This window comes from Tauraco erythrolophus, chromosome 5 (genome assembly GCF_009769465.1).
Source record: "Tauraco erythrolophus isolate bTauEry1 chromosome 5, bTauEry1.pri, whole genome shotgun sequence".
Lineage (NCBI taxonomy): Eukaryota > Metazoa > Chordata > Aves > Musophagiformes > Musophagidae > Tauraco > Tauraco erythrolophus.
This window is the reverse complement of record NC_141469.1, coordinates 71,170,412-71,191,474: the sequence shown is the minus strand read 5'-3', so window position 1 is coordinate 71,191,474 and position 21,063 is coordinate 71,170,412. Positions and strand designations below refer to the sequence as shown.

Sequence of the window (21,063 nt, the reverse complement as noted above, 5' to 3'; positions counted from 1 at the left end):
ATGCATCTGTCTACTGGCAGATGCATGCAGTTTTGATACATAAAGCTGAGGGGAAAATATCCGACTTTTTTCTTGTTTGCCATTTCCCAATGGCATCTAGAGTGTTACTGTCGCTTTTGAAGAACTGTAGCCGAAGGCTTTCTAAGAAAAACGTGTAAAAAGATGGTGTATTGACACTGCCCAAACAAGTGCTCTATCACAAGTTCGATACACAGGACTTTTTTTTTTTTAATTCCTCATTTAAAGCCTTACCGTTTCAATCCCTCAGCATCCTAACGTTTGTCTTTCGTAACAAGTAAGGGTAGTAAAATATTTTTCACAAATTCATCTAGTAAGACATAGTGAAACGAAAACACTACATTGCTTTTAAAAGTAGTGAGGAGCAAAACCCTCCCATCTGAGGGGAAAAAAAATACATTTACCTGTAAGGTCATGATAGCACAGCTCCTAAGAAAGCACATAGAATCTTTTAACCTTTATACATCACACTTAGAGAGTTAAACAGAACACATACAAAACTGGCTGTGTTACTGGCTTCTTTTCAACGGTGATCACAGAATAAACAAAAAAAGAGAAAGCACTTTTCTCAGGGCATGAAGGAGCTTGTCATGCGGCTATACAATGGCATTCTCAAATGACATTTTTATTGCTCATGTCTGTCATAATCCTGTAATAAATAGACCAAAAAAAATCACAACTAAAGTTCACTGGAAGCCTCCACCTAATTTCCGATTTTAATGTAGGTCAAATGTATTGAATTTAAGTTAAAGAACATGTATTTCGATCTTTTTCTGGAAAATTCTAGCACACATTTGAAAATATTTCTCGTATTTTAAGCACCTAGTAGAGTTTATCAAAAGACAAAATGGGTAACAGACATTTTTAACATACAAAGATGAATAAAATACTAACTAATGATTAATCATAAGCTGCTTATTGGATAAATAAGTGTTAATATTCAGTCTACATACTTATTGTCAGTTCTGTACACTAAGTAACTGAAATATTTTATGATGCGAGAAGGTGCAACACTTTATTCACCGAAAAATTATTTGCCAAAATGACTTTGGTTCTTTCCAGATACATGCACTCCTACAGCTCATCAGCACTCCAGGAGGAAGGAATACGATACTGCAGAAGTGTTGTATCTAGATAGTATTTGCTATGCTACTAACTCAGGTTTGCCTTGCTTTTTATCTCCAAAGAAGTCTGAGCTTCTCATGATCATTAGTGACCTTTTCAGAACATGGTCCTGATCTACTGACTGTAGTGCTAAGGCAGTCACTGAACAAGGAAAGCCCCACTTACTCTGGAAGATTTAAACTTGAGAGATGCAAGATTTTTGCATGTTGCCTATGTTCATATGAAATCTTCTAAGATTTGATGTTTTACTACTCAGAAAAAAAATCAAAATTGTCTACAAAAATACCCATAAAAATTTCAAAAAATATGACGCAGTATGCAAGAAAAAGTTGGCCAGAGCTACACTCACTCATTCCTAAAGTTTAAGCTCAAAATCTTCATTATTGCATCACTTGGACAGAATACCAACTACACCAACCAGAACACTGTCATAAGAAAAGACTGGAGTGAATGTTGCCTCTGTTGATAAAACAGTGACATCAGAAATAATCACAGAATCACAGAATGGTTTGGGTTGGAAGGCACCTTTAAAGCTCATCTAGTCCAGCTCCCCTGCCATGGGCAGGGACATCTTTCATTAGACCAGGCTGCTCAAAGTCCCCATCCAACCTGACCTTGAACATTTCCAATGATGGGGCATCCACAACTTCTCTGGGCAACATGTTCCAGTGTCTCACCACCCTCATCATAAAAAACTTCTTCCTTAGATCTAAGGCTTATATCCATATAGTCATCATTTCAGACCATATGTCCCAAGAGGATGACCCTTCTTCTTGTGATGGTGGTTTCAAGAGACACTGACATGGTGCCTGTTTTCAATACCTACTTATTTTACTTGAGAAAAATGTATTAGGCGTCTCCTGTAGTTCAGTTCTGCAGGGTCTCAAGTAATGCATATGCAATGGTGGCCATTAACAAGGAAAATGTACTTTAAAATCCAAAGTTTAAAAAACAACAAAAAATACACCAAACCAAACAAAAAAAGAAACCAAAGTTGTTTTGTTGATACCCTTTATATTTCAAGCCTAGCTGTACTTTGCTACCATTTGTTCATACTCTTCATGTGCTTCTAGCACATGGGAACCTTTACTAACAATCTTGAAAAAATACTGAATAGTATCTATATTCTTGACTATAAACAGCATCGAGGAGAAAACAGTGACTCATTTTAAACAAGAATTATCTTAACTGTATTGACATTTCTAGGATATTTCTTTAAAATAAAAGGATTAACATACTTCCAAGTAATGCACATACACACAATGGATAAAATAATCACATTTAAACAGTGATCTTCCAGAACAGATTGAAAAGATGAAAACAGAGGAAGATTTATAGACAGCGCTACACTGCCCCTTCATGTCCACTACAAAAACAACACCACAAGCCGCAAGATGAGAAAGAATTCCCTGAAAATTAACATGGCAACTATGTTAAATTGCAATTTTCTTAAATTTTTGTATTTGACAGGCCCCCCCCAATAAAACACACAGACAAAAGAAGAGAATTAGAATAAAATTAAACTTCTACTTCAGTGAGAAATCCACTTTTTAACTTTGATATTCATAGTAAGTCCTTTCTCTTTAAAAAAGGTATCAATTTTTCACCTCGATTACATGTTGGATTACAAATTAAGAACAAGAACAATTCAGATAAATTTAACATTTCTCCAGGGTAGAAAAATACATACTAAAATGGATATACTTAGCCATGACAGAAAGTTTTAAGTTAAGAATGGAACAATAAAACTTCCATCAGCATAACTCTTAATGGCATGAGAAATTGTTTATGAATGTCTAAGATATCTCATACCATTTATAAATTCCTTTAACTTTTAAGATAATACAATTTTTCCTCAAGCATCCTCTTTCTCCCAATTTACAATTCAATTTATATTTTGTTTGTAATTTAATGTTTAATTTGTTGTTCTGATTGGTGTATGTTTTTTTTGCTTCAGGTAGCGTTAAGTTCGACTTCATCCAAAAACTTTACATTACATAAAAACAGATGTCCCATATTTCCACAAGACACATCCCCCAGAGTAACATCAGAACATGCACCAGGCAGACAAGTCCACTGTATAATCAAAAGCATTAAGCAAAACTTTTATCAAGTCAGGAATAACGTTTTCCAAAGAATAATCTAATAGTTTCTTCTTTTGTCGCTGCTTTGTTGACTTAAACTTCTTGTAAAGGTTATACTTCGAGAATAGTAGAAAACAAAAAAATCAGTATATATTTACATCTTGTGGCCAGTATACGAGTGTAGAGTCAGGGATCATTTCTAGAAGTCTTGATAGGATGATAATATGTTTTCTGAGAAAACATAACAAGAAAATTTCACAGAAAACAAAACATCTTCATTTGGTTTGCAAGTAGATACCTAATAACTATAAGCACACAGTACTTCACAAGTACATGGCACATCCATACAACTCGGAAACCTTTACTATGGGGAAGGTGAACTTTATTCATAAATAATTCAATCTTCTAATGTATAAACCCTCACTCCTCACTCTCCTTTCTTCTCCTTTTTTTTATTACTAATGATATTAGTTTTGGATAATCTTGCTGGTTTAATCTCTCAACCTTTCCAAAAGTAAGAAGTCAAATACAAAAGCAAGAAATGTATTATAATTTATTTTCTAGTGTGAATAAATCTTTACTTCCCACCTCTTCAATGCAGTAGAGCTATTCAGTTCAAAACTGAATACTAATCTTGAGAAATCTCAAGGCACGCTAGTTCAATCTTCATACTGTTCTGAAACTACACAAAAGACAACGAGATTTTATGATTCTATTCCGAAGAAAAATAAAGGAATAACATAAGGTATTACTTTTCTGTATGTTCTACAGACATAAGGCAAGACAACAGTGGAAGAAGCTATTCTCTATTCAAATACCTGCAGCTTGCTTGCATTTGAAAACAGTAACCAAAAAACCCAAGAGAAGCAATGTATGATATGAGTAAATTTATTACATTAATAAAGACATTTATTGGGTTTTATTAAAATTGTTTGTGTCTGGTTGTGTGCAGGACTATAAGTTACAGTTAGTGTTTCTATCCAGACCTGGTAGGATGAGTCTTTGGCTATTTTAGAATAAAGCATACCACTCGTTCATGTCAATAGGAAAAAATACGTATGTTCATACCATTTATTCAGATAAACTACCTAACGTATTTTCATCTCTAGAAATTCATGAATGACTTTTCTGCAGAAAATCAATAAAATGTAGAAATAAATGGCAAAAAAATAAGTTCTAGCTCTTTTCAGTTCAGATTTCAATATCAGAAAAAAGATAAATTCAGCTTTTTTTTCCTTGAGAAACTGGTCTTTGTAGAAAAGATTACTACAGTAACTTGAGGATTTCCCCGGTATTATGAAATCCCTCTCAAGCCAGAGCAAAGACTTGCTGATCCTCCTAGCCCTTCCTACAATATGATAAATTGGATCCGTGAAAGTGTTCAAGGCCAGGTTGGATGAAGCTTTGAGCAACCTGGTGTAGTGGAGGGTGTCCCTGCCCATGGCAGGGGAGTTGGAACTAGATGATCTTTGAGGTCCCTTCTAACCCAAACCATTGTATGATTCTGTGAAATTGACATAAAAAAGCTGCAAGATGACAAGGCCCTTATTAAATGCCATTGTGATCCAAAATTTTATTTTTCATTCTGAAAACAAATTAGGGTACATGAGACCACAAATAAAATGTTACATTGCACAGAGGCAAATAATTATTAAAAAAACTCAAACAACAAAACAAACAAAAAACCCCACGAACAGAATGGCAAAATTTGCAATTTTTAAAGATTTATGCTCAAAATATTTCATCTGCTACACGTGTTCGTATGGTATATAAGATAAGTATAGCCTTAAGCAGAAAATGTGCCTTAGAAATCTCTTTTGCTTATAAAATACCCTAAATCTCTTCTGTCCATTACATCGGCATAGTAACTCTAAATAAATGGTACATGAGAGTTCTTCCTTCTGTGTGCATTTTATTAAATCCATGGGACAATTTTAACATGCTGTAGTTGACAAAAACATCACGGATGTCTCTGGGTCAGGCCAAAAATCCAGCTAGCTTAGCAGAGCCTGGTGATAATTTTCATCCTAGACTAAAGCCATGTCTATTAGACCATTCAAGTCACCTGCATACAAGCACAACTTTTTCAAGAAGAAAAAGGAAAAATTAAGTCTCGATTATCAACAGTTATGAAAAAGTGTGTAAAACGGTTCTCTGAATGATGTATTTTGGAAATACATGCACTGAGAAACTTCAAGCTTCAGTACAATCTGCATTCTTCACAAAACTGGTGAAAAAGGACACTTAAGGACAATCTCTCATTTTTTGAACTTACAGCACCCCCTCCAATCAGATTTTACTACATTGTAATTACTGTAGCTTTGTGTGTTTACACATATCTATGCATTTAAGAATCCAGTTTACAAGGACTTCTCTCACAGCTTCTTCATCAAGGTCAGGGTAATGCATCCCTTCACTGACAAACTGTTGCAAGAAATAGTTTCTAATAAAAAAAAAAAACATAAATAATGGCATGCTAAGTATAGCAAAAACCCATTTTCCATAACCATAAAGATAAGATACAAAGGATTCTCTACTAACAATGGGAAAAAAAAAATTCAAGCTTTCTCTTCTGACCTACATGCAAGTAGAAAGAAGGGAACTTAAAAGATGAGACAATTGTTTTATAATAAATCTCAAAAAACAGTTATTACAGTTATTTCAGTGACAATATCTGCACCATTGTGTATTTTATTTTCTCCTCTGCCTAGTCATATGATTTTTTTTACAAAAAAGTGTCAATCAAGACACTATATGGGAACTTTCCCTTAAAACATGCATTCAGAGCTATGAAGGAAGGTGGCACTCAAGGGAACCACCACGTCCTCTTTGGGGGTTTCTTTTCTATGAAAGAAGTTTCTACTTACAACTTCAGTATCAAGTGAATTGAAAGGTTTTTGATTAAGAACAGGGGGTTGTATTTCTATCATACTGGTGGCACCTAGAGGTAAGATCTGTGTAACTACAACGAATGCAGCTTTGACTGCAAGCAAGACACGAAACAAGATTTAAAAAGGAACTATGGCATAGTTTGGCTGTCCAACACTCAGTGTCAGGACTTCTTTTTAGGAAATGAACAGATTCTCAAACAAGTCATGATATATTCTTTCTCAAGAATATGTTCTTGTTCAAGAGACTTCACTGTATAACCTACAGTGTCACTTTTTAAAATGATGTAAAGTTCTTGTCAACTGGGACTGCCACCCTGGTAGTACTAAAAAAATACTTCAATAACTGCTATTTTGCTGACATGCATACACAGAAACAACTACATTTTTAGCAATACAGTTCTGGCTGCTTGGTATTAGTCACTCATTTTTCTGTTCTGTCTTTTGTCAGTCTCACTTTCTGTGTATTTCGTGTCATTTGTAGGCAACAAAGCAACACTGTGTCTACGATACAAGCCTGGGATGTGGCAGTGCCGGGCTTTCTCCATCCTGTGATAACTATAATATTGCGAAACAGTCTCTGGATTTGAAGCATCCACTGGTGAAGCAGAAAATGCCATTTCCCTTCAAGCAACCATTGTAAAGGAACTAAATCACTGCTAAGACCACACGAAGTGCAGCTTCAGTTCCATCTGTAGATAAGCTGAATTTCTCACAATTTTCATTTAGAGTAATCTACCAAATGCTCCTGACCACTTCTCATTTTGGTTTTAGGGGAGAATCACATTTAGGAATTTTTTTGTTTGTTTTTATGAAAATAAACACAGTTGTAATTCAGAGCTCAAGCATCGTCATTCATAAATGAAGAAAACACATCTTGCACTTTAAATGCAGTGGTGATTTTTCAACACCTAATGAATTTTGTTTACAAAGTAGTGCCCTCAAATTATCTTTTCAGAGAGTCTCTATGCAGCAGTATTTCATCCTCCTGCCTACACCTTTTGTTACCTCTGTGTGTTAAAATCACCTTTCTCTAAATCTTGATCTAATGAATACTATTTGGACCCAATGAGGTAAATAAATTTTCAGAGGCAAAATTACACTTTCAGAAAGAGTTTGTATATCCCAGACAGGTTTTTTCCTCATTCCAAATAAAAAATGTATGTATAACATATGTATATATAACATATGTATAACACACAAAATAAGTTAATTTCCATTATCTCCAGTTCCATTTATGTATTAAAATTTTTTTATCATACTTGGAAAATAAATATATACAATTTTACTTAAAACAGGACAGCAAAAACCTGAGGAAGATTTCGGTTTGAGACTATTTATTAACAAACAAGCTATACTGATGCAACAACTGAATTTTACATCCACAAAAGAAAACGCATTCCTGAAGTGTCACTAGTATGAAAACTTGACAGAAGAGAAAAGTAGAAAGGATCACAGGACCTTCAAGAGGTCTCCCTTCTCAAAAGAAATTATACTATTCCCAATACGATTAGGATAGGATAGAGCTGCTTTATCTGCCTTTGGCTTTGTGGCAGATGCCTTCTAGACCAGGAACTAGTCAGAATATCAGGAGCATTCAGTTCTTGAAACATCTTTTCTGTATCATCTGAGAGACCACCAACTTCAACTTGTTGCAACCTGATATATGGCCAGCATTCAATGCCGGTATTTTTTCCATTTCGGTTTAACAGGAAAGAAACTACTCCTGCTTTTTCAAGTCAAACAAGGAAAGACAAGGGTTCTCAGCAGCAAATGTTTGCAAGTTTGGAGACTATGACAGCAGCCACCCATGATGTGAAAGAAACAAGGAATGGAAGGACATAATGAAAGAATAAGTTTTTACATTTGTTTATAAAGCTACTGCTTAAAACTACACCTTGGTTCTTGTTTCCTCTCTTGTCTGTACAGAATAGAAACTGTGTGCTGAAAGTAAGTTGGGAGAATTTATTTCATTATTATTTTTCAGAGGTGAGGGAGGAAGGACCAGAGACAGAAAAAAAGTTTCCTTATCTATAATACATTAAAAGACAATACGCACTGTTTCTCCCATTCAGTATTTTCCCTATTGAAAATTGAGTGCTTGTTTTTACTGAAAAAAATTCTGTTTACTTTAAAGGTAGAATATAAGATAATATGAAGGGAAAGTAAAAAGGGAGGAACTTAAGGTTTGTTCTGCTGGATAATAGTAGTAAATTTGCTAATTTGTCTATTTGTGGAAACCCTTAATGAGGATTCACCTAAAACAGCTCAGATAAAGCCTCTGTGTTTGACAGTTTTTGATATGCTTATGATAGATACACAAAACCAAGGGCAGAGTCTTACAAAGCAGCACTGCCACTACTTATTGGCAAGAAGCAAGAAGGAAATCTTAAAACTCTTAATGAAAGAACAGCTCTGAAAGAAATAAAGAACAGTATCTATGTCTGTGTATGTATTCTGAGGACTGTTATTAAGTAGTATTAGATAACGAGATGCTATGACTCCCCAATTCTGAATGGAAGAAGAAAGGAAGCAATTACGTACTAGCTTTAATATTGCATGCTACGGAATGAAAATTATATATTGTATATCGTATTTTAAAAATAGACCACGAAGTTCACAAGCACTGTCAAAGGAATTCAGAAGTTCAGAAAGGTTTTTAGCATATTTATAAGTAGCAACTGACATTCTTTTAGAAATACAAAGATGGTTGCATATATTCGGTTTTTAATAGGGCAACAGCTTTGTGATCTGTGTCATTACATGCTTTGGAAAGCCACATCCAATATCTGGCACTCCGATTCTTCAAATATAACATACATTTATGTGTCCTATCTACTGAAATGCACACTGATTTTTTTGTTCTTTAAGAGAAAATTTAGAAAGTTTATTGATCATGCTGAGCTAATTAAAAGATTAGAACAAAATAGTTGGCCAATACTCTCTTAAGATATATACAATACAAAGAGGTCCATGTTTGGGAAAAAAAAGCCATATATTCAATTGCTTTCATTTTGTTGGCTACTTTGTAGCAATAATTATTTTTCCCCCTAATTTCAGTATTTGTTTCAGAAAATTAAATCGGAAGCATCTATAAGGGAATATAGTATCTTCAAAGTGAAAAGGTTTGCATTTAATTCCCTTTCTCTACCTCCTCCTTCCTCTTTTCCCCAAAATTTCTCTCCTAGTTAAGCTTAAAAAAAAAAATAAATAAATCAATACTTCAGATTTTCAACAGTTTAGACTCAAGACTCCACAGAATATTGATTCCCCTTATGTACCCATACCATCAAAACACGAACTATTTCTCAAAGTTCTGTAAGGAAAGTTAAAACTCCTGGTAAAGAGAGATCAAAGCTTCACATTTGTGCTACATTACAGGAATACAGAAAAAATGGATCAAGAACAAGGTGTGTGTCCTATGTTGCCTCACACCAAGGAATTTCTTGCATGAAAATGCACAAATATTAGGTGTCCTGACTTCATGGTTCTGAAGGCTAAGGAATAAGGTAGAACAACTCTAAAATACAGGCAATCTGAAATTAAAATTAGAGAAACAGTGGAAAATAGTTTCAATGACATTTAAAACCACTACTGAGTATACTTTTTTTCAATAATTCTGTCTTATGTTTTAACCTGCTGAGGTTTGATTTGTGTCAACACAGGTACCTTTGCAAAAAGGATTCTATTTACCTTCTTCCAAATATATAAATACACAAATACAAATTTGTACAAAATAAGTATACAAATACTGTATATTATGCATACACTCGTTAAACAATGTAAAAAAATTTACACATTTTCATGTTTATATCACGAAGATTACAGTTACCTCTTCACAGAGAAGACAGTTCAGTTTAAAGGGTTGTCGCTCACTAACATTTTTCATGCTGAAGTAGTGCAAATCTGAATTACAAATCTTAAAATCACCAAGAAAATATAAGGCCTTAGGGCCAATTATTAAATAACATGGCTCAATTTTGATATCAACATACATACGCAAAAGACAGACAACGCTAAGAGCAAATAAACACAGATGTCTCTCGAAAGATTAGTTTTATTAGGCTTGCAGTACCTATTATGTCTGGGTAACTATGTCTGAATAACCTCAGGGGATATAAATTGTCTACCGAAGCCCAAAGAACATCCTGAAAATCTTCAGCAATTATGAATTCATATGGTCTATGTGTCTACTGCAAGGAGCTGCCAATGCTACCTGTTTCTATAAATCAGGTCCCCCATGTCAGGAAGGCACTTTGAATTAGTGGAGAGGGGTGCAAATTATGGTTTTTAATGTTCCTGCACTCCCGTGACCAGTGAGAATTTTTACTGCAGGTTTCCTTCTGTATCAGGAAGAGAGAAAGAAGTCAGGGGTGAGGGGGCAGGGTGTATGGTGGCGAGGTGAAGGTTTCTGCACCCACCTCTCCTCACTGCTGTGTTTTCAGGAATGAATTAATTCCCTGAGGATGTTCTTAGATGTCTTCAAGCATTTACTTTCTCCACAACCAGAAAGAATACGTTACTTCTGACACAGACTCTTCCTAAATTGAGAAAAGTAAGGCTGGACCTGCTAAACACGGCCATAAACAGACAAATACGCAGTATTTCTGGACATTTAAAACATTCACTTGTGTGCTCCAACTTAAATGGGCCAGCACTTCAGAACAGGAAACTATTTCCTCTTGACCCTCTCAGAAGTTTGGATGCCTTCCCAGAAATCTCAAGGCTGGCGCAGGGCTTAATACTGTGTGTGCAAGACAGCTGCATCTGGATACAACCCTTTGTGGGAATGCACAGGACAAACCAAGGAAGACAGGTTGAACAGATGTAACAAACTGAGGTGGTGCCAGGTCCAGAAAGCGATCCACATTAATCAGATGATCCAAAGAAATTTCACTCAGTAAGGCAGCACAATAAGCAGGCCATTTAAAGTTAGGAAAGCTAACTTTAGTTATGCCAACAGATCTCATGGAAACCCACAATCACTCACACAGCTTGGTACCAGGTGGTTCAAGCTGCCTCTTCTTCTTCTACAAGGGAATGGCTACAACTCACTCAAGTTTTCCCCCATGATGACCAGCTCTTTATGCAACAAGAAAACAGAAGCAGAGAAGAAACTAAAAGAAATTTACAGCAAACTAATTTGACAATTAAAAGGAATAATTCCAATAAAATTACGACAAACTTTCTCTAACCCATGAAGGGGGAGGGGTGTCTTAAAAAACATCAACAAACCCTAAAATGGATCTACTTTTGCAACTTTAATCCACATAATATTACATACAAATTAGGCACAGACCAAAATAGCTGCTGTTATTAATCTAATCCATATTCTTTCAAAGTCAGGAAGTACTGCTATGGACGTATGTCCTTAATAAATCTGGAAACAAATTTCAGCCCTCACATTAATTGCAATTAGTGTCAAATTTTTATAGTGCCAAGTGACCTCAACACATAATATTTCAAATATGATGAGAAAACTAACAATTTCTAACAGAAGTAATTTTATACTGTTAGATAAACCTCAGTCAGACATACCACAGACACCACAGATCCTGCCATAGGCTAAAGGGATGATGTAGCTTCACTTTCTTTCATTTGTATGATTAGCATTTTGCCATGGGCAGTGTCTGTTAGATAATCTTACTTATTTCTTGCCTTAATGTGAATTTCTTGCCTTAAGTGGCAAGCTTACATGTCTAGTACATGAAACAAACAGAAGATTATTATTGTTTAAAACAAATACATTCCTCCCAGAAAAGAAAGGTATACTTTGAATAGCATCCAGGATAGATGCTTGTAAGAGAATTGGTACCAACTATGTGAGTTTATTATCTTCCTGGAGATAACAAAGCACGGGTAAGAAGTGGAAATTGATTGACGTGATATTTTAATACTCAATTTATTATACTTAAACCCAAATGCAGGTATTTTAAAAATTAGTTAATATATGCTGTAGCAGCTATATGTTTGTATTTCTTCAACCTGATAGCTTATCTGGTTTGATTAAGAAATACTAGACTAGCCAGCTACAGATAATTCCTCATTGCATTTAAGGAGGTGCAAGGGCAGGAAGGGCTTCCCAGAACTGCATGCGGCATAAGCAGAGAAGCAAAGGACAGGAACACTGTGGGTGTAGAAAGGCAGGAAAGGAGAGAGACATGCTTTAGAAAAGCTATGCAGAGAGAATAGACATTAGATAGTAGAGGACTTGTTTGATAGCTTGGTATCGAGACAGGATTTGGAGAAGAGGAGGCAACAGAGGGGAAGACAGCGAGATCATGAAGAAATTAATGGTAAGAATTCAGTCTGAAATCTCACTGACAACGAACAACAGGAGAAATGCAAGACGGAATGTAGTAGTGCTGCAATATGTTAAAATTGCAAACATTTTTGCCAGCTGCTGCTGTTATCATGAGAAGTAATCTTGTGTTAGGGTTTATTAATAGCAACATGTTTTAGAAGATACTGCCACTTGCACCTACAGAACACTGTATCATGCAGATTGACTTAGAGCAACAAAATCTTAACTATTTAAGTGTAGTAGTAAGTCTGCCTAAATACAGGGTAAGTAGGCAAAAAAAAAAGGTGCTAAAATCATACCAAAAATACCTTTGTAGCACCTCCTCTGCTCTTCTTTTTCAATTTTCAGAAAGTAAAATTATGTTGGGAGAGTATCCTTAGGAAGAGAGCACTATGGTGTCACCTACAGACTCCCGGCCTGTGAGCCAAGGAACAATTTTCTGTTTCTAGCTGCTAACAACACATTAGGTTTCTATTCCCATTTTGTCTTCTGTCTGTCATGTCTACAAGCAGTAAGCTTTCTGTGCAGTGGCAACTTTTCATACAGCATTTAGGACAATATTTTTATAACATGAATAGTAATATTTGTCAATAAAAGCATGTTTTTTAAACCCATGCTGTATATATAAATAGGGGCATCTAAATTATGAGGAAAGATCCCACATGATACCATGTTAAGAGTGGTATGCTGCAACCGATTACCTTCATTATACACTAGCTACATTATAAGCTGAAATATATGCTGACTACAGAAACTGAAATCAAAGGCAATTTTCGAAATTCCATGGGAAGACATGCATATTAAAATACCTGGTCTCGAATTTGCATATATTTACATATTACAGATTCCTAAAATAAGTTTTTTACCTACCTGAGTCTTCTACGTAGTAGTTGCCTCTTTTTCGCAATTTACAACTGCTATCTACTACCTTGCATATGCAAAGCAATGCGGCTTAATAAACTATCTGAAATAGAACCGTCTGAAACAGGGATGAGAGAAAGAAGCATGTTTTACTAATTACAACACAAAACATTTGCTGTCTTTGCCACATTATTACACTATTCCCTGTAAAACAAAAACATTTCCCTAGCTCACAAAGAAATTTAATAGATTAGCATTTACCAAGTGTCATGAGTTCCTTTGATACTAAGTATAAAATAAACTGGGTTAAGGAAGTGTTGCTAAACTCAGATAATTTATAAGAACATATATCGAAGATTATATTTAGACTTTTAGTACAGTTTATGCATTTTAACTCATTCTTCTTCTCCCTTTATCTATCAGTTTAGGATCTTTGGTGGTCTTGCAATATATTACAATATGATCTACAAAACAAACTACGAACATCACACACAAAAATTTTGCCTGCTGCTTCAAAATGTTACATTAGTCGCAAAGTTATTGAAAACAGATTTACTGTATTGCCTTCTTGCACATAATCAGCATTTTCATATGACATACATAACCAGCACTTCTCTCTCACAAACATGTATACTAGCAGTACATTAAAAATATAGTACAGCTTGCAATTATCCTCTGAATTTTTAAGAAAAATCATTACCCTACTTCATGGATTGTATATTTTACTATTAGAATCATGCCCATTTGAGAGATGAGTGACTAGAAGTTTTTCTGACATGTGATCAAACCACACATGACTATACAAATGATCTGCAACCATCTCGATCTTCTTACCAAGAAACCTTGCAATCAAACTGGTTACTCAAAAAATATTTTAAGGTACACAACAAATCAAAAATACAGACTTCCTTGAGTAAAAATAAAGAAAGTGGAAAGTCAAGTCAACTCCAGTGTTGTTTTCTTGCCTTTTCAAACAACTGAGTAACATTATAAAATACCTGAATAGAGCTTAGAAAGATACCGCTGTTGTCTCTATGCAAAACTATATTTTCAAACAATTTTATCAAGAAACGAAGATAAGTGTACCAGGAGCTGGAAAGGGAGTAAAGGGAGAGATCAGGAAAAGACACCCACTTAACAGAAGATGAATATCAATGAGAAGCTGTGGGGAGAAAGCAGAATTAGCAGTCCAAAACTAGGCAAAGGGTGAGTGAGACAGAGCAGACCAGAGCTTCAGACAGTTTCGTAGAAAAACACAAGCCTAGCAGCAAAACTAGGAATGAGGTGGGATCTTCACTCTGAGGAGCAGAACTATTTAAACTAGCAAAACCACCATTCCCTGCCAGTAAAGGTTCATCATATAAGGAACGATGATCAATCGGTTGTGATAAGTGGCAGAGATCTTAGAGCCTGATGCTACAACCCTGCTTACGATTTGTCTGGTGTCATTCGAGTTCAGTTTGATTTCCACTCAAAATCCGGGGAATGGAAGAACAAAGATTGCCAGTTAAAATTAATTTGCCCTCTTTGTGTTTCTGTATTAAGAGATAGTCACAACACTGCAGAACATTTTTTCCTCAGAAGGTATCCTTTCCCCACACCTGAAAAACATCTGTTCAGGAAATTAAAATGGCTCCATTTGTTGCAGAAGGACAAAAAGTGTTTACTAAGTGATACAAGAGACTTCAAAAAGAGAAGAAGGAGATTCATGGTTAAGGCAACTAAGTTTCAAAGCAATAAATGAAGTATTTAATTACACATTTCATGAGTTCCTCTCCAGCATCATCAATCAGCAAAGAGGCAGCTGGGTCAGTTTATGGCATTACTACTGTCTCCCATTCTCTTCTCTTCTGCTGAATGCTATAACCTCCACAGCTCGAGACGGTAACACAGACAGACTTTAAGCAGGTAAAAAGCTTTCACAAAGTCAATCCAGCGTTGTATGAATAGCTCAATATGAATAAATATAAAGGTTTTTAAAGACATCTAAACAATTGGGCACAAAGGAGTAAAATTGCCCAGGCAACCTTCCTTCTGACACCTCCTGAAGGGAAGCGACTGACTACAGAATCGTCGTAACATGCTTTTAACATCTGCACCCGTGCATCAGTCTGTAACAGACGGCACTGCTCATTGCACGAGAAATGGAAGTTTTAAATGCATCAAAACCACAAAGAAAAACATTTTAGCTAGTGTTAAATATAAATGAGTTTCTGATTGCTGCTTTTATCTTGGCCAGAAATAAGTAGAACAATTTAAATATAAAAGTGTTTCTCAAAGAGTCAGTATGGTGACAGAGGATCACTGAATATTCTGAAAAAGCAGTCTCTGGGAGCGCTAACACATGGTGCAGCAGAGGTTTGGAGAAAAAAGAACAACAAAACACATCCCACCCTCCCAACCCCCAAGCAAGTTGTCAAAGGTTGTCCAAGTATTTTTGGCCCAGTACAGCAGGTTGGACTAGACATACACAGTTTAGCGAGCAATTTGCTTTTTTCCAGGGGACACAAGGAACAGCTGTTTGAACAGCAAACTAAGTGCTCCCTCCTACAAATGGCTATCTTAAGCCCAGAGCTTCTGTAACACCCTACAGAAGGGGAGGGGTAGACAGAAGCATACTTCTGCCTGTATCTAGTTCCACAGAGTCATAAACACTGGCTACATCTGACTGTATCCATGATTTTGAGGTTAAAAAATACAAATGGATTTTGGTATGCCTTGGCAAACCTCTCCTAAGTATAGCCTGGGAGACCACAGGGCTCTTCAGCTGACTTGAGGTTGAACCACCCACCTTGAGTTGACCAGATAATTGAGGATCTGTCCACTTTTTTCCACTTCTGTGATTTCTATGTTATTCCCTCTCAAGTACAGTACAGAGTCAACTGGTTGGCAAGCAAAATGAAAGGGATAATTGCAGAAAGAAGGAAAAAAAAGAAGGGTGAAGGAGATAATTTTTAGACTGCCTCTGCTCCGCATTGAGAAAATAAGTAACATACTGCTTTTCTTCAAAGCTATCACCTCACACAGGAAGAACTTCTATTCCACTTATGAGAAGAGACGAAAGGAATGGGAAACACAGATTCAGAGTGGAGATACTGCATATACTTTAAAAAAGAGAGGAAATAGTTCATTATTCAAGATTATTTATCTTCTAAAAGGAGTCACCCTCTAGACAGAGTGTTACACAAGACTTAGACTTGCTCATTTCTGTAACTTTTCAGTATTCCTTCCTTTCCACTCAAAACCATCTGCCTTTTCAGTTAACTTCCTTCTGCTGGATCTCTGAAGTACTTTTGTTTCCTTTCAAAGATCTTCCAAAACTGAAACTCCAAAAATAATAAAAGCAAGAAAACTAACACTATAAATTAGAAGTTTGACAATGAAAAGTAAAACCTCTATAGAGCTGGTTTTATTGTGAATATTTGGATATCCAGAGCAATGGACACACACCTTTATGAGAAACAAGCACAGCGGACAAGAACAAACTTCCTTTCATGTAGATATCAACTGATCAGCCTACAATCTGTACTTCCATTCAGGTGACAAATCCTAATCTAAACAAGGGAATCTGAGGTAAAGACTAAAACAGTTTTGAAAGCAAGTTATTTCTGACAGTCACTCAAAGAGGCTTCTTACCATCAGTGGCCATAATGCACGTTCCCTTCCACAAAGCACAGAACTAAAAGGTCTCTTGTAGAAGACACAGGCGTGGGAGTGCTCTGATTTATCTACTAGTGACAGACTCTTAAGACTCCCTTAAGTTTGAAAATTATACACATATATACACATATATATGTGCACACACACACACATTTTCCCACATTTTTTCTTTATGCTTTTCCGACAGTCTCTTCTTACCAAAGGGTTAAGAAATTCCAAGGGAAAAAGAGATTTACTTTATTTTTTTCCATTTTGTATTTAAGGGGAAAATAGTTTAGTTCATTTTCAAATTACTCAGGACCCGATCCAAAGTCAGCTGAAATACAGGGAAGTCTAAGATGGGAGGACATATAATTTCAGAGAAAGCTAAATAGGTTTTTGTCCATTAAGTAACTTTGTACTATCATCCATGAAATAATGCGCTGTACTCAAGCAAGAAATATGATTTGTTGCAGAAAAATTCAGGACTGCATTTCCCTGAAAAACTGAACAGATGGACAACTTGGTTAAACTGTTGGCGCAACCATTTACATAGATTCGACTGACAGCAACAAGGGTGTTTTGGTTGTTTTAACACAGAAATGAAGAGATGAAGAAACAAGTCCAAATAAGTGAAGTTGTTCATGCATAAGGCGCATTAGTATTTTAAATAAATTATTAGCATACCACTCAATCAGAAGAAGGAAAATGAACTGGAGTCTCATTCCAAGTGCTCTACTGTAGTAACAAACAGACTCATACCACATGTAACGCGTTCAGACCAGTGGATGCTCTTATACATAAAAAACACAGGCCAGTATATAAATCTGTGCTTAAATGCTTTATCCTACATGCACCAAACACACAAATCATCCTATAGAGGGAAGCATTTAACTGATGAACTAAGCTGATGAATTGGTACAGTTTGGTCGGATACATTTTAAAGGGTGAAACATATCCACATGTAGTGACACTATTCTCAGGAAACCGTACAGTTTAACAGTATCTTTGGTGTTTCTGAGAGTAGGGCACCGAAAATGGCTACATTCATTACCTTGACTTTTCTAGCTTGGAATACCACAGGGTGCACACTGAAACCCCTGCTTTGTAACAATTCAGTGCTACTTTAAGCCACGTGAAATGAAGGAATGCGGCAAGCGAACAAGTCACTTTCACAAATTCTCCAGCTTATTGGTGCTTCTTAAAAACATATAGTCAATATGACGAAATTATATAGCAACCTCCAAGAGCAACTGGAATTTTCAGGAAAAAACATGGAAAATTAAAGAGGGAAAAGATGTATTTTTAAAGTACAGCTTTTAAAATAGTTAAGAACTATAACAGTTCAGAAGGAAAAACGCTTCTACTGTTAGTGGTTTAGGAGCAGTCCAAGGGAAAAAAATCACACTGTTAACTAAGAGACTAATTTTTTTGTCAACTGGAAGTATTTACCACAGCAAACAAAATACAGCACTTGGTTTTTGGAACATATGTGACTGCCTTGTAAGTATGTTCAATGATCAGCTGCAGTTACATGGCACTGAAGAGCAAAATGACATCTGATACCTGAAGTGCACACTAGTTGAGAGGTATTCATTGCTTCTTCACGTTATACTGCAAAATCTACTTCAGTGCCTACAGAAGACATGTTAACAGCTAAAAGACCATAGCTGTGTCTATGTTTGACAATACTGGATCAATGTTTTCAGTGACAGCTTTGAAGGAATACACACGTTTATTGTCTAAGTACAGTACTTCCAGAGCTATGCTCTAAAGTTGTTCTCAAGCGCTACACAAAGAATGCTAAGTAATACTATTTTTAGCTGGATTGAGATTAGTAGTATTGCAGACAAGTGTTGTAACTGCATGAGCAAACTGACAAAATGCATAAGGGCAAACTGTTAAGTCCCGTGACCATTTATAGTGCGCTTCTTGATAGGAGCTCAGTATAACTAATGCAGAGGATGCAGAAGCTATGAATTGTCAGCTCTCACAACGGAAGTATTTTTACTCCCAAGGATCACAGTACACATTTTAAAGATGTTTTGCTTGGTTCAGTGTACAATTAAGGAGGGCAAGAAATGAGTTCAAACAAGGAGAAGGTCGATCATCTTTAAGTCAGGTCAGTGTTTGAATGGCCCAATCATACACTTGCCAGGAAAAAGTTGGTATTGATGTATTACCAGCTCAACAACCTACAAGCAAATTGTAGCTTATGTTCTAAAGCACATCAAGTTTAAGTCTAAACATTACATGCTAAATAATTCAATGCATTTATCTATTAAATGAAAAGTAGAATTTAAAAAAAAAAAAAAATCTAAGAGTTGCATATTGGTGAAGACTTTGTCTCAGAACTCAGATGAAAATACGTTTTTGGTTCTTGCTATGTTTAATAAAATGATAAACCTACATAACAAAATTATTGATTCTCTCATCTGTTGATATCCAAAATTGGGTTGTTTTTTTTTCTTGGTGGTGGTTGGTTTGTTTTGTTTTGTTTTTTCATATGTAGAAATGAAAACACAGCTCTCCTATGCAACCTACATGTGTCAGCATGGAAGGGACCCAATATGGTAATCGTATGAGTTACACGCAGGCTTTGAGTGTTGCAAGGCACAAGACTACAGGCGGAGCTCTAATCTTTTCCACTATCAGCAGCCATCACACTGACCATTATTAGTTTCAGAAGACAAGATAAACTTAAATAGATTGATGATAGCTTAGCTGGTAAAACATACATTTACAGCATTTCTTAATTTCCTCCTTAGTCCTAATGCTAAAAGAAAAGTAGATGCTGAACAGCTTTTTAAACCCTCCTAGACCTAAAATCTCCGAGTCTTTAAACTGACCACTTCAACACAGCATGGGACAGGACAACCGAGATAGATCGTGGCTGTTTTGGAAAAATGTAAAATCTTCAGAGAACTGCTTTAGAAACTATTGGTTTCATATTTGTGATAAGCTAATGTGTGACCGCACTTCTCATTACAGAAAATACACACATAAAGCATCAGCATTAAAGTTCCAACAGTATAATGTGCTCATATAGTCACAAAAAGACTTGTGAAATGTATCTACTAATCTTCTACGCTGTATACTGTACTTTATCCAAGACAAAGGAACTAAAACTATCCAAACATATTCCAAATGCTTATTTTCAAACAAACCGTTCTCAAATCATATAAAAAATTTGAAAGCATATCTATTAAAATATACAGGGTTACTTTATCACTTTCAACTTTATGAAACATTCCTATTCAGTGTTCAGCACACACATAATACCTAATTTCAGAAAAAATACTTTTCTGAAACATACATGATCCTATTTTAAACAGTCACGTGTATATATATATGTTTTAATTTTTGCATTGCTGCAGGTTAATATTATGTTGCTAGCTTTTAACACATGCCCTATACCTTTTCCATACACTAAACACTCTCAGACATTCAAAGCAACACAGTTAAAAAGGAATCAAGCTTTCGAGGGTGATCTTGTCAAATTTAAATTTCATCTGTGATTTAACTAATTTTACTAAAAAGAAGTATGTTGACATTCAAGGAAAGCCAGCACATTTACAAAAGCTGAGCCCAATTTTAAAACTTTCATCAATAAATAGAAATAATATTTATTCAGTAGCAATAGAAAACTCAAAGTAGTGTTGGGAAAATTCTTTATGAAGAGCAAATTTGTTTATAATTTTACTGAAAAAAGTTCCAAAGAGTAATAAAGAAGAAAAATTAGTTTTAAAGAATATTAAGTCAGCAGTATGCAAACTGAGTAATGAAATCATGATGTAAGTTGATTTAAAAATACTCACTTTTTCTTGAAGATTGTATATTACAGAGACAACAAAATTTAAAAGACTTTTTTATTTTTTTTTAAACTCATATAATGTGCTTTAAGAGCCACTTTATTCCTATAGTTCCTGAAGCTGTAGCGTAAGACCCGTGATAGTTTGTCAGGCTAGGATTGTCTATATATAAACTATATCGCAACCTCCACATAGTAACATGCTATTTTTATTTTCTGTAACAGCAAAAATATTATTTCCATTACTGAGTTACAAAAGTGTTAAAATTGTATTTTAAGAATTCTTACTGAAAGCATTTAAATATTAATTCACTTAACATCTCTAAATTCTCT

The 21,063-nt window shown here is 35.4% G+C and overlaps 1 protein-coding gene across 3 annotated transcripts in view; it reads right to left on the bottom strand.

Moving 5' to 3' along the window:
- FBXW7 (F-box and WD repeat domain containing 7) overlaps positions 1 to 21,063 on the bottom strand; it is a 180,377-nt gene that overhangs the window by 61,565 nt on the left and 97,749 nt on the right. The window lies entirely within an intron of this gene.